This window comes from Mus pahari, chromosome 19 (genome assembly GCF_900095145.1).
Source record: "Mus pahari chromosome 19, PAHARI_EIJ_v1.1, whole genome shotgun sequence".
In the NCBI taxonomy this organism is placed as follows: Eukaryota; Metazoa; Chordata; class Mammalia; order Rodentia; family Muridae; genus Mus; species Mus pahari.
The window spans coordinates 78,458,937-78,473,757 of NC_034608.1; the positions used below are offsets into that span (position 1 = coordinate 78,458,937).

Sequence of the window (14,821 nt, forward strand, 5' to 3'; positions counted from 1 at the left end):
ATACAGCATGGGTGGTACATAAATGTAAAAATTTTCATTTTCTACCAATTTTATGCTCCAATGTTTAGGATTAACAGTCATTTTATAGATAGTACCAGGTCTTCTAAAATTTTAAAATCTATATCATTTAAATATTGATATTATATATCAAATAAATAGTTGATTTATTGGTAATAGCATAGCAAATATATGTCTAAAGTCAGTCACAGGTCAAAAAATTATCTTAGGATTTCTTCTCATGGAATAAAACATTAGAAAAAGTTGCCAATCCAAAATTGTACCATTTCAAGAGAAAAAATATGGTATTTAACCATGTTGGCAATTTCTACTGAGGCGACCTCGGAGGATCTAGATCAGTGGCTGAGGAGTAGTACAACAGCAATGGTGGCCTGCACTTACGACCAGTACCGAGAAAGTTAAGTCAATGAGCACAGAAATATATGCATTAGATAGAGTGATTGAATCCTTTCCCATTATTTTTTCTTAAAAATTCTATCCCACCCTATAATATTTAGCTTAATACAGTTAATGTACAGATTCATTTAAGGTGAAATTTTAATAACATTGAGTTCAGAAATTTGCATATATTTAATAAGTGTCTCTAAATATATACATAAAACTCTTCAAAGTAACAAAGTTATAATTTTGTCTTTCAATGACAATATTGAACAAGAACATTAATAATTTTTAAGATTAATTTTTAAGTATTTTAATTTTAAACTAAAATATAATTTGTATAATAAATTAAATTGAGTTCTACGGAAAAAGGAATTAGAATATTCTGTTGCTATCAACTTTGCATATTTAAAAACAATAATCAAGGAATATTCATGTAAAATTTTTTTGATCTGGGACCTAAGAGATGAGGCATACTAATTACATACTTTAAAGGGAGAGGGGATTCTAAGTGGGAGCAGGATGTGTAAATGTTTTCTGTACTAAAAACTGATGGATTTATAGAGAACTATGAAACAGAATGATAATAAAAATAATGTTAAGTCATAAGGATATCTATAAGCCCTCAATTTGAAAATAAATGAATACAAGCAAAACATAAGAGTTCTCCAGAAAATCTGATTCATAAAGGTATGCTCTTGTTCCAATGATGTGTTTGTTTCCATTTGTATATGTAAGCTGAAAAGAAAATCCTATGAGTGAAAATAATGACTTCTAAATTATTATAGGAAAAAAGACTAAACAATATACGTGTTTACATTCATAGTGCATTTTAAGTGAACTTGACACACTGAAAATATTATTAATCAAATTAAAATCCTGCCATTTAATAAAAATTTTCCTTATTTTGTGTTTGGTATTAAATATAGTATCAAGCTACCAGTACCTATCAAGAACTGGAATATATTAGTTTTTATAGAAAAATTTATATTTTGATATTATTCATTACCAGATGAAGATGTATAAGGAAAATGTGTATTATTCTTAAATTTAGAAATAAAAATCTTGAAAAACATCCAAAGAGCCAACAATTAGAGATCGTATAAAACATACTGTGAAGGCTTGATTATAAAATGGCCCCACCCCTTTCATTTGTTCATGAATTTGAACATCTGATCCTCAGTGGACTCTGATTGGAGAGATGATGTGATTCTTAGAAGTTGCTATCTATAAAGTGTTTGTAGTCTTCCAAATTTCTTATTCTTCTTCCCTGTTACCTTTGTGCAAATAAAAAGTTACTATGCCAGACTCCTCCTGCCGTATATCTCGTATTCCTTGTCATTATAGATTCTAGCCTTCTGGAATGATAAGACAAAATAAACTACTCATTAAGTTGCCTTTGTTGGTGATCTTTCATCATAGCACAAGAAGGAACTAATATGGAGGTTGGTACCAAGAGTAGGGTAAAATCCAGCCATGTTAACTTTTGGAAGAATGTGTAAGATTTCAGAAGTGTGGATTAGAGAAGTGGTTGAATACCACAAGCAGAATGTCATAGCCCATTCATGAACAATCCTGGATGATAGTGGTTTTAAGAATAACGTGGACAGTGTAGACCTGAATCAGGCTGTTTCAGAGAGTCACAGGATTCTGTTAGCAACTGCGCTGGAAGCCAATTACATTAACTTTTAGAACAACAACAAAAACTCAACAAATAAAAGCCCGATTATATTCTTCCTACAACTTTGCTATTTTTTATGAAGTTAAACTAAAATTTAATGGGTCAATTTCTTTGAAGAAAACATTAGAAATTATAACACAGTCTGTGGGATGTAGGATAGTTATTACTGTGTTACTCCCACTTAAATATACAGGGTAAAAAAAAAAGTGTGCCAGGCTAAAGTAAAAATGGAGGTGATAAAAAGTGAAATAGCATTTGTTGATGATAATAGTATATTTTCTAAATGTTTTGGTGTTGAGACTATAATGACTCCACTTCACTCTCCCCTTTCCTTTTTCCAAACCCTCCCATGAACTTGCCATTCCCTTGCTCTTTTTATCCCAAGGCATATATATTTCAGAGTTGTCCATTTGGCATTGAGTAATCAATTAGAGGGCTTATCCCAAATTTCAGCATAAGATTAAGGCCTCCTGAGCTTGACAGTCTATTTATGTTCCTCTATGAACAATCATGGTAAGACTAAATGAGTGTAACTTCTGAAGTTACTAAGAGACATAATCTCAGAACAGATTTCTTTTTTTTTTCCCTTAGATATTTTTGTTTACATTTTAAATGTTATCCCCTTTCTTGGTTTCCCCTCTGAAAAGCCTGTATCCCCTTCCCCTTCTCTTTGCTCACCAACCCACCCAAAATCACTTCCTGGCCCTGGCATTCCCCTATATTGGGGCATAGAACCTTCACAGGACCAAGGGCCTCTCCTCCCATTCATGACCGACTAGGCCATCCTCTGCTACATATGCAGCTAGAGTCACGAGTTCCACCATGTATTTTCTTATATTGGTGGTTTAGTCCCAGAGAGCTCTGGGGGTACTGGTTGGTTCATATTATTATTCCTACTATGGGACTGCAAACCCCTTCAGCTCCCTGGTACTTTCTCTAGTTCCTTCCTGGAGGACCCTGTGCTCCATCCAATGGATGGTTGTGAGCATCCACTTCTGTATTTGTCAAGAACTGGCAGAGCCAGAATATATTTCTTAATCCTCTGCCTGTTGCAATCTTTCTGATCCCTCTTCTGTAATGATCTTTGATTTCAAAGCAGAAGTTGTGCTACTAATGATGCAATTCGGTTCCACAACTTTGTACTTTGTTAGCTTGTTCTTTATCTAGTGCTCTTCTTCTGTTTCAAAGAGAATATTCCTTAGCAAGGGTGTAAGCTCTACTCCTCTGTTGCTTTGAGGGTAAATACTAAGAACAAAGCAAAGGATTCTGCTGGATTAGTAAAATGGTAGTTATAGGTTCTCGTCCAATATCCATGATTTTACTAGCCCTAGGTCGTTAGCTAGGTTTCCAGTATGAGTCATAATTTATTTCTTTTTTAATGGGTTTATGTTCAATTAGAGAGTTGTTGCTTACTACCAAAGTAAATACTGCCAAAATAAAATATTTGGTGTACCAGTAGGATTATTGTGATATGCTGACCGTTACTATGTTTCATAGCCATCAGAGTTAGATAGTATGGTTGGTGTATCCTTCTTTGTAATGCTGGCATGGTGGCTTATATTCTTGGAGCCAAATAATATGTTGAAATGAAAAAGAGGCTGTAATTGTTGAGGGGACAATGGACATTGAAGAGGAGCCTTCTACTGTGTCTTGGAAAGGTGACAAAGGTGCTGTGAGGAAATGCCCATATAAAATTTCTGTTACAGGGAAGAAAATACCCAAGGGATTTCTGCTTCTACCAAAAGCTGTTTCATTTGTGTTCCAAATATTAAGAGTACATACCAGCAGCTGGATTGGGCAGTATCATATAGATGGTACTGGTTTTGGGGAGCATGAAAAATAGAAAAGCAAAGTAATCATGGATTCTCCATTTTCATCATCATTTTCATCTTTCAGAGGATATCAGAGGCCAAGTAAAGGAGCAGGGAAGGAATCCCCAAGAGAAGTTCCAGAGAGGCAAATGAAAGAAGCTCTGATGAGGAAGCCAAGGTTGTGATAAAGAAAACAAAATATCAGAGGTTCAGCATCATGAGGCATCTACGAAGCATAGCTGGACGGGAACCAGGGAACTTATGTGGGGTGTAGACAAAGATGCTACAGGCGTTCTACCATCTAAGGCCTTCAAGACTGATGCTGGACACGAATCTCTAGGAATTGTTTGACTTGTGAGGTTTGGGAATTACTCTGATTAAATCTTTTTCTTACGATGCTCCCACTCCTCGTTTGGGGGACTGCATGGTAATTTATAATTAGTGTCATTAAATGTTGGAAATCTGTAATATTTTTCGTGGAAAATTATGACTAAGGAATTGTCTTGAGTCACAGAAGGAATGTGTTTATTGGACTTCTGAATAACAGTGAGACTATTGAAGACATTGAATACTCTAGAAGTAGTACTAAATGCATTTTATGTCACCAGTTGGCCAGGAACTTACAGTACCTGAGGACATAGTATTGTTGTGGTTTGAATAAGAAATGTCTTCCAAAGATTTGTTTGTTTGAAGGCTTGAACACAGTTTGATGCACTTATTAAATTGGTTATAAAATCTCTAGATGATGAAGCCTTGCCAGAAGTATCACCTCTCTGTCTCTGTCTCTCTGTCTCTCTCTGTCTCTGTCTCTGTCTCTCTCTCTCTCTCTCTCTCTCTCTCTCTCTCTCTCTCTTTCTCTCTGTCATCTTCTTATAACTTACAGCTTTCTTCTGCTACTGTGTCATGCCTTTCTTACCATTATAAACCATGACCCACAATAAACTCTTCTTTAAACCATGATCCACAATAAACTCTTAATTAAGTTGCTTTTAACCACGGTATTTTATTACAGCTATAAAACTTAACAACATTTGTTACTAATATTTTACTAATTTGGCAAAAGATGTATTCTGATAATATGGTATTGAAACACTGAGGTGCAGTTCAAGTAGAAACTCCAACTTCATACAGAAAATTACATTAACTTAAATGTTATTAATTAAAAACTATGAATGTAGCTTTGCGCAGTGGCAGTATCGTAGTCAGTGAGGTTTATCCGAGGCACAATTATTGCTAAAAACTATGAATGCATGTAAACTGTTATCGATAGTCATGTAAATATACTGTCATTTTAAAAATGATTTGTATTACTGTATCATTTGACATTGTTTACTTTTATGGATCTTGGGATACTAAAACACATTAATAATAATTAAGAGAATATATTCAGTATAGCAATCTATGGTGATTTTGAATAAAACTATTATTTGCTTTTAACTTTTACTAGTGTAAGGAAGCACACAATGCTTTAAAAGTTAGTTGTTTTCTTCTTCCTTTGCATCTAAGATCTAACAGACTTATGTTACATGATAAATTGCAGCTAACTGAAAATTAGTGTTAAAAGCATTCCTCTTTCTTTCATGTTAATGGAAAAATAATTACCCAGTGTTCTTTTAAGTGAGCATCTTTCATTCTTTTCAGGTCATAAACACCTATGTTTTAGATAGAAAGATAAAATGGAGTTTTGTATACTTCAAACTTTGATAGTTCCTCTCAATTTCAAATTTAAAACCTCATATTACCATTATATTTATTGTTTTGTTTCCGTTAAGATCCCTATTTGAAAGAAGAAATCATTCGTTGTCATGGTGTTACCCTTGGCTTGCTTAAAAATCAAGTTTTCAATAACATTCTTTTACTTAAAAGCAGCAAATTACTACTTTATCCAGTAGCAAAGGAACCTGTTTGGGCGACAAAAACTAAAATTCTCTAGGAATGTAAGCTTGCTGATGCTTTTGGAAATATCACTAAAAGCTCATGGGGCTGAAAATAATTTCTTAGATTGTGCCAATTGTCATGTTATATTCAAGCAGCCATTTAATAATGGTACAATTAACTGCACTTCTCTTATATGTTCCATGGTCTTCACCTCTTCTGGGAAAACATTCGTGAGTACTTAGTTTTAGCAGTGCAATGTCTTGATCTCTGTCATAGTTGATATAACACTATATAAGTTGTTAATTCTGTATGTGAACAAGCATACTCTAAGCTCACATTGCAAGAACATGGAGTCCTTTGTACTCTATTGGAATGCTTCATCAATGAAAATATGCCCTGCATCCTTCTTGATACCTTCCAGGGTGACATTCCTCCACTTTTTTATCCCTTAAATGTATCCCTTAAAGTTTAAGCTGTAAGGTCAGCTTATAAAGAATATGTTATCTGTCTTAGTTATGGTTTCATTGCTGTGAATAGACACCATGACCAAGGTCATTCTTATAAGGACAACATTTAACTGGTGCTGGCTTACAGTTTCAGAAGTTTAGTCCATTATCATCAAGTGCAAGAACATGGCATGTCTAGGCAAGCATGGTATAGAAGGAACTGAGAATCCTACATCTTGATCTAGAAGGCTGCTAGAAGACGACTAGTTTCCAGGAAGCTAGGATGAGGATATTAAAGCCCATGCCCACAGAGACTCACCTCCTAATAATACCACTTCCTGATGCCAAGCATATACAAAGCATCACATTCTACTCCCTGGCTTCCATAGGCTTATTCAAACACCAGAGTCTTTGAAGGCAAGACACAGCCATAGCATAATAAAAGTATGCCTTTAGTACAACTTCTAAAGTCTCCATTGTCTATAGCAGTCTCAACAATGTTAAAAGTCCAAAATTCAAAGTCTCCTGAGATTCATCCAATCACTTATCTTTAATCCTGAGAGCAAGACAGGAATCCAGTTAGGCAAACTCCAAACTCTCCATCTTCATCTTCAATCCCCTGGCCTCCTCCAAAGGACTTACATCAATTCTCCAGCTCTGCCTTCTGTAGCACTTAAGGCTCTGGTTGACTTCACTGTTCTGTAGCTGTCCTTGGTGATTATCTCATGGTACTGGCATCTCCAATATGCTGGGGTTATCTGCTGCACCTAAGCATCACCAATAGCCATCCTCTCATAGGCTCTCTTCATGATGCTAAGCCTCATCTTATTTGCATAACCTCTTCAGTCATAGTAAGTGCACATAGCCAAGTGCAACTGAGCCTGCACCTTCATCAGTGGCCTTCCCTGGCCTGTCATAGTTCCAAACCTCAGTTGCTTTTCATTACAACTTCACATCTTCAATACCAGTTCCACCTGGGTGACTCTTACGTATTACCAATACAAAGTACAACCTTGGCTATCTCTGGAACATAGCTTATTTTTCTTCTCAGAAAATAATTGCCAGAAGATATTGCCTCAGTCATGATGGTATCTTTTTAATCACTGTTAATTTCTTAGCTCCATTTAATCAGTATTAATTGTCCCAGTATTCTCAGTCTCCTCTTGACTATAAAGCCAGAGCCACATGGCCAAGGCTGCTGAGCTCTGCTGCTTGCTGGGGCTAGAACATGCCCCTCCCCCCTTATTCTATTACATTATCAGCAGCTTTCTGTTTTCCAACTCCTTTGTTGCCTAAGTTTGGCTGTCCTGGAGCTTGCTCTGTAGATTGACTCTGAACTCAGAGATCTGCTTACTTGTCTCCTAAGCACTAGGATTAAGGATGGTCCACTAAGCCCAGATTTAAGTTTTTCTCTACTTGGAAATTGCTCTATACCAGGCTGGTCTTGAACTCAGAGATCCGCTTGCCTTTTCTTCCTGGAATTAAAGGTTTGTACTATGATGCCTGGACCTAAATTTAGCCGGGTGGTTTCTTGCCCCAAGATAACTGTTCCCTTAATTGAATTTAATATCCTTGAACACAGGATTCAGCTCCATTTCACTTCCTGGTGTCCCTTTAATAGTCAATCATATATTTTATATTTTTCTTTCTAAGCTTGCTACACTTGCTCAAAACAGTCTTCATGAGACTTAACCAGAGAATGAAGTCTCTGCTGGGGTTTTTTGACTTTCTTTGTCAATGCAATTAATATAAATCTCTCTACCTTAGCCTCAGGTAGACTTTTCAGACAAGGGCAAAAAAGCAGCCACATTTTCACCAAAATATAATAAAAACAGTCTCTAAGCCACAGACTAAAATTCTTTTCCATTGAAATTTCTTGGGCTTAATCTGCACATTTCAAATCACCCCCCAGGCAAAAAGTATTTCACAGTCCTACTAGGATAACCCATTAAGCCCTACTTAATTTCACTGTTTTCCAAATCCAAATTCCTGAAATCCTCCTCATTCTTCCAAGCAGAAGCCTGGTTATGTCTATCACAGCAACACCCCAGTTAACTGGTTTCCTTGCTGCTACAAACAGACAACATGACCAAGGCACCTCTTATAAGAAGAACATTTAATTGGGGCTGGCTTATAGGTTCCAAGTTTCAATCTATTACCATCAAAGTGAAAGCATGGCAGTGTCTAGGCAGGCTTGGTGCAGGAAGAGCTGAGAAATATACATCTTCATCTGAAGGCTCCTAAGAGAAGACTAGCTTCCAGGCATCTAGGATGAGAATACTAAAGCCCATGTCCATAGTGACACACCTACTTCAACAAAGTTACACCTTCTAATAGTACCACTCCCTGAGCCAAGCATATAAATATGTACACTAAGATACAGGTAGAATTCTGGTAACTTGAAGCAGAATCAATAGATGTACTGGAAATATGAGGATTCTACTTTTGGGGAGAAATCTTAGTGCCATATTTTAAAAAGTACCCCTTAACTCTTGTTTTTATTTGAACAACTGTAGTAAATAACTGCCTGTTATGACATCCCAATGCAAAGCTTTCTGTGAACATTCATTTTGTTTTCCTTTTGTGTAAGCATCTATGAATAAAACTATCAGGCCATATAATAAGCTACTGTAAAAAAAATTGGCTTAAAATTCCTGCTTCTGAATTCACTCCAATTCAAGTTAAATTGACTGACACTTGAAAATTTACCTGTGTCATTTGTGTTTTAGATTTTCAACCAACCCTAGGTATTCAAATAGTAATATAAAACTTTAGGGTTATATAATTTTTTTTGGCTCTCTCATGATATAGCTGTTATTATATCTGCTCATATTTTTAAGATCTCATAATTTCAAACTAGATCCCAGTGGCCTACAAATTTATGCAGCTTCATTATCTGTTACGGCCTCAAGTAGATATTGTGCACAAACACTCAAAACCCTAAAGCTTTAGTCCTCTGCTGATTGACAGGTGTGTGGCAAGGACCACATGCCCTGTTCCATCTGCCTGAACTCTCCATTTCATTTTCTGCAGAGCTCCTGTGCACTTCTACTCTACCAGAACACTTACACAGTTGGGTGCGAAATAATCTCAGCAAACCTATGGACCCCTCCTAATTCAGAATCTAACATCCAGTCTCTTATAGGACTCTTTCTTACCACATATAAATATTACATGCTTGATATTTTCCCATTTTCAATAAAATCTGCTGCTTTCAGTCACAAAACCAAACCCTATATTCCTGAAAAGGAAACATTCCATATTAACATTTTTGTTTGTCTGTTTAGAAAACCAATGGCTCTTGGGATTTTCATCTGTATTCATTTTAAATATAATACATTTTAATGGAAATATCTAAAATTAGAGATTTATATGATACTGACAGCTATGGATAGTGTCCAAGGCTTCCAAGGATTGGGGTATCTTAATTAGTAGGACTGAACAAAACTTTAAAATAGTTGCTAGGCTTCCGTGGAACTGTCTGGGCTTGGTCTGCACGCTTCAAATCACCCCCCAGGCAAAAATTATTTCACAGTCATACTAGGATAACCCATTAAGCCCCACTTGATTCCAGATTTCCAGAACCAAATTCCCCAAATCCTCATTCTTTCTCCACCTTGGATCCTTTATTGCTACCAGATATATACTATAGAGAAGCCAGGAGAGACTCATTCAATGCTCCTCTTTGGTCACTGTTATATCCCATAGCATCTGATGAAAGGAAACATTAACAATACACAGTGGGCACAATGGCATGTACCATTCTCTACTGAACTGGCTCTAGCAGAGGTTTCTGGTTCAGAGATATTCAGCTCTAGGAATATTATAGGTCTTGATTATGCTAGGATTTTAGGATTCTTTGACCCTTCTATGGCTTCCAGATGTAATGTGTCTAAGTCCCTCCTCACTTGTGATCTCCACCGCTATTCCTTCTACTGTTACTGTCCTTGTCACATCACTGCCAACTCTGAAACCTCTGCCCCTTTACTTCTGAGGTTACTGTGGCTATACATCTGCAGTTGGTGATACCACTGGCTGTTTGGCTTTAGACTGGGTGCCCTGGTTCTGGTGCCTTACTAGGCATAGTTCGGCCTTTTCTTCATTCATCAAGTAAATGTCCACTTCACTGCACTTCACTGCTCCTGTAAGGGTATGTGAATGCTTGGCTCTGCCCCTTGTTGCATTGTCAAGCATCCAGCTTGTTTCACTGTGCTGGGAACTCTCCCATCTCTGCCATAGTTGCTCATTTTTTTTATCAGCTCTGTAGGGGTAATATTTCAGCACCAGAAAAGGGAAGATAAGATGATCTCCTGATAAGATCGCCAAATAGTCTACTTGTATAGACAGTTGAGGTGTTTGTACTAGTATCAGCAAATCTTTCATGCTAATGAGAGTCTGAATTATAATAATCATGGGAATGTCCTTCTTACAGCAGTCACAATCTTTCTGACATCAGTAGAGCTTTACAATTTATTTTTAAGTTGATATATGTACTAATGAGTTACACACACACACACATATGGTTCCTTTTCTTTACATGCTGCCTTTTCTTTATTGATATCTCCTTTCCTTCAGTCTTCCCATGAACTTATCTATCTATCTATCTATCTATCTATCTATCTATCTATCTATCTATCTATCTATCTATTGTTTTTGAGACCAGGCCTCTTATAACATAAGTTGTCTAACAGTTTACTTTAGAGCTAAGGCTGACCGTGCACTTACATCTTTCTGTGTATGCTTTTCAGAGCCTGAACTGTAGACATGCCCCATTGCATTTTTTTTTATTTTTAACTCTAATAACTTAAATTATTACAGCTTCTAGTTGTGAAAAGTTCTTCAATATAGTCAATATTACCTTTGAGAAAAAGAACATCGTATTTCTTGTTTACAAATAGTAAGATAGTAGTGCAAAATTAAGTAACACGTTTCCATCCAAATAAATAATGTATAATAATTACGATATTCATATAGGTTGCTTTTGGTTAAGAAGAACTGAGAAGTAAAACATTGTGTGACTTATTTTCTGATATGAAATAACTTTAAAATATCTTTACCTGTTACTTGCTTACAGTAAAGGTCAGAAGGTGCTGAGAGTGACAGGAAAGTCTGCAGAGCTTCACTTTGACATAGGCAATTCTCAGAAGGGTAGGCCCTGCATCTGATAAAGGCATGATTTAATTGTGCTGTTTGAAAGGATGGAATCTCAGGTGCTTTTGCACCTCCATGCCTGTGTACACAAATGACTTCAAGGAGTGTCACTCTCACTGGAACTCAACCATAGTTTATCTGAGGATTCTGAAATTATTTCTGGGTTTGTGTGCATACCTTTGAGATTTTGATTTTCTAATTGACAGTGGCTTCTAAATAATAAGGATCTGTTCTGAAACACTGAGAAAAAATACAAAAGGTGAGTAAATTAAGAACAAAGGTACTTTTCATCAAAACAAAGGATTTTTTTGGACACAGACATGAGTTATACAACTTAAATTCAGCCACTAAAACATCCATTTTGAACATTAAAGAAGTAGAGTCGAAAGCCTCAATCTGGCACACAGCTTATATAGATGTTAATGGTGAAGTATAAGAACTAATGCTGTTCAGTATATAAAATTTAGAAGAACATTTGTGTCATGTTCTTACCCTCATTGTGGTCCATTAGTAAAATGGCTTTGCCTTATTTCATGAAATAAAAGTGATTTATTCCAAAGCTGCTATTAGTCTTTGGACTCACGCTGCATTTTCATCTGTTAGGAAGTTAGTGTAGCCAATAAGAATGCATTCTACATCCGAGGCTGTGGAAAAACATTTGCCAAGAGGCAAAAGAAAATTGACTTGAACAATTCAAAGATTCGATGTAAATGAGCTGCTGTTCTGTTATTGTTTCTGCTTTCCCAGTTTCCTGTTCATTGCAGTCTATCAACAATACAGGTGGGGAAGTATTATCATACTTTCAAGTATTTTCAAAATTGAATTGAGCTACATAAATGTTGTTATAAATAGAAATATCATTATTTAATATAGCTAGATAATTTTCTATATTTGAGTGGCATAAGTAAGCCCAATAATATAAGAAAGATAATCTTTATCTTGAGACTTCTATCTTCTTAACAGATATAACCTACAACAATATTCTCTGTTGTAACTTATTCTGGCTGTACTTTAGGGACCTGAAAATGTCTTATCTAGGGGATTTATAGAGCCCTGGTTTTGGCTAATTAAGGAATAAAAGGACAACATTTCATTTGGCAGGAGGTTGAACTGATTTACTTTGTTTTAGATCATAGGAATTAATTCTAAACAACAACAACCAACAACAAAATATGCCAAAGTTAGCACAATCCAAGATTTAAAATTATACTCCAGAGATACATTCATTAAAAGACCACGGTACTGGCAAAAACAAAAAAACAAAAACAAAAACAAAAACAAAAAAACAGTAATTGAGCAATGAAATAGAATTGATGTACCAACACCCATACAGCCACCTAATTTTTTGACAAAGTACCCAACAATATATATTAGAGAAAAACATTAACTTCAACAAACCATCTGATGGTTTTGTAGAAAAATAAAACTTGATTTCTATTTCTCATCCTGCAAAAACACAAAGATTAAATGATTTGAATACCTGAGGATTAGTCATAGTACCCAGAATCAGACAGAAAAAAATAGAAGATTCATTTTAACTCATTGGACTAGGAGAGGACTTTCTTGCCAGGCTTCTGCTAACAGTTATTAACACCTCCAGTTAATAAATAGGATGTCATGAAATTAAAACTTTTCTGAATATTCAAGGACAGCATCACTTGATGAAGAGGCAACTGATTTCTGACAGAGGTTAATATATGGAACATAAAAGGAATTAAAAAGTCTGGTAATCAAGAAAACACACAACCAAATTTTAAAAAATCAGAAATGGAACTAAGATAAAATCTCTCAAAAGTTCAGTATTAATAAATAAGAAATATTTAAAATGTGTTCAACATCCTTAGCCATTAGGGGAATGAAATAAAGATTACGTTGAGATTTTTATCTTACCCTAAAAGAATGCAGAATGACTAAAATTTTAAAAATGACAAGTGCTGGCTTGTATTAGGTAAAGGGGAAAACACCTACTACTATTGTTCTCCTAACAGAACAAACCAATAAAATCACTCCTGATTACATGTTGTTATACCCATTGATTAGTGTACTGTTAAACCCTCATCTGAGAAGGTTCTTCTTTCAGTAAGTGGTAATGAACAGCAAGCTCCACAACTGGAAAATGTGTACAGTGATACATGCTTGGGCACTCAATCCTAAATGGGTTGTCTATATCAAATTCCTCCCATCAAACCTCAGGGAAACTATGCTAAATTGGAGGCAAAATTATTCTGAGAAACAGAGGTGAAGGATGACTTCAAGGATAGAATGTCTTCCAGATGCAACAAGGATAATGAATATATGAACTCACATGGACTGTGACAACATGCCAAAGACCTATACAGGTTCTCAGGGGAAGGCACAGGCTAAACAATAGTTGACCAATACACAAAATACTCTGTTTTCTCATGTGTGTGTGTGTGTGTGTGTGTGTGTGTGTGTGTGTGTGTGTGTGTGTGTGTTATTTTGGTTTGGTATTTTTTGTCTGACTCATTTATTTTATATTGATTTATATATTTTGCTTGAAAGAAGGAATATGAAGTTGGATGGGTAGGGAAATATGAAGGATTTGGAAGGATTTGAAGATGAAAGAATATGATCAAAATACATTGTGGGGAAAATGAATTTGTTAAGAAATAAATCTAAAGGATTCTCTATGAATACGAAAGGAAGTAGCCAATGTCTTTTGAAATATTATGTTATTTAATTTATATTTATTTTTCTCAAGTTGGCCTGTAAAGAAAGAATATACATTTAACTCTATTTTTTTAGACTTTTAATTGTTTATTTTACTTATTTACATTTCAAATGTTGTCCCACTTCCCAGTTTCCCCTCTACAAATTCCCCATCCCATCCTTCACCCCTTGCCTCTATGACAGTGCTCACCTACAAAACACTTGTGCCTCACTTCCCTAGCATTTCCCTACACTGGGGCATCAAGCCTCCACAGGAAAAAGGGCCTTTCCTCCCTTTGATGCCAGATAAAGCAATCCCCTGTGGAGCTGGAGCCATAGGTCTCCCCATGCATACTCTTTGGTTGATGGTTTAATTTCTGGAAGCTCTGGGGGAGTATAGGTATAGTTAGTTAATATTGTTGTTCCTCTTATGGAGTTGCAATTCCTTCAGCTCCTTAAGTCCTTCCCCTAACTGTTCCATTTAGGGTCCCAATGCTCAGTCTGATGGTTGGCTGTGAGCATCTACATCTGTATTAGTCAGGCACTAGCAGAGCCTCTCAAGGGTCAGCAAAATCAGGCTCCTGTCAGCAAGCACTTCTTGGCATTAGCAATAGTGCCTGGGTTTGATGTCTGAATATGGGATAGATCCCTAGGTGGAGCAGTCTCTGGATGGCCTTTTCTACAATCTTTGCTTCACTCTTTGTCTATAAATTTCCATTGGACAAAAACAATTCTGGGTTAAATGTTTGAGATGGATGCGTGGCATCATTTCTTAACTGAGAATGTAA

The 14,821-nt window shown here is 36.0% G+C and overlaps 1 non-coding gene across 1 annotated transcript; it reads left to right on the forward strand.

Annotated features, from left to right (window-relative positions):
- Window positions 1–5,064: 5,064 nt before the first annotated feature.
- Window positions 5,065–5,198, forward strand: LOC115062650. Its single transcript, XR_003842586.1, has one exon. It is a non-coding gene; the product is annotated as a U4 spliceosomal RNA (small nuclear RNA).
- The last annotated feature ends 9,623 nt before the right edge of the window (window positions 5,199–14,821 follow it).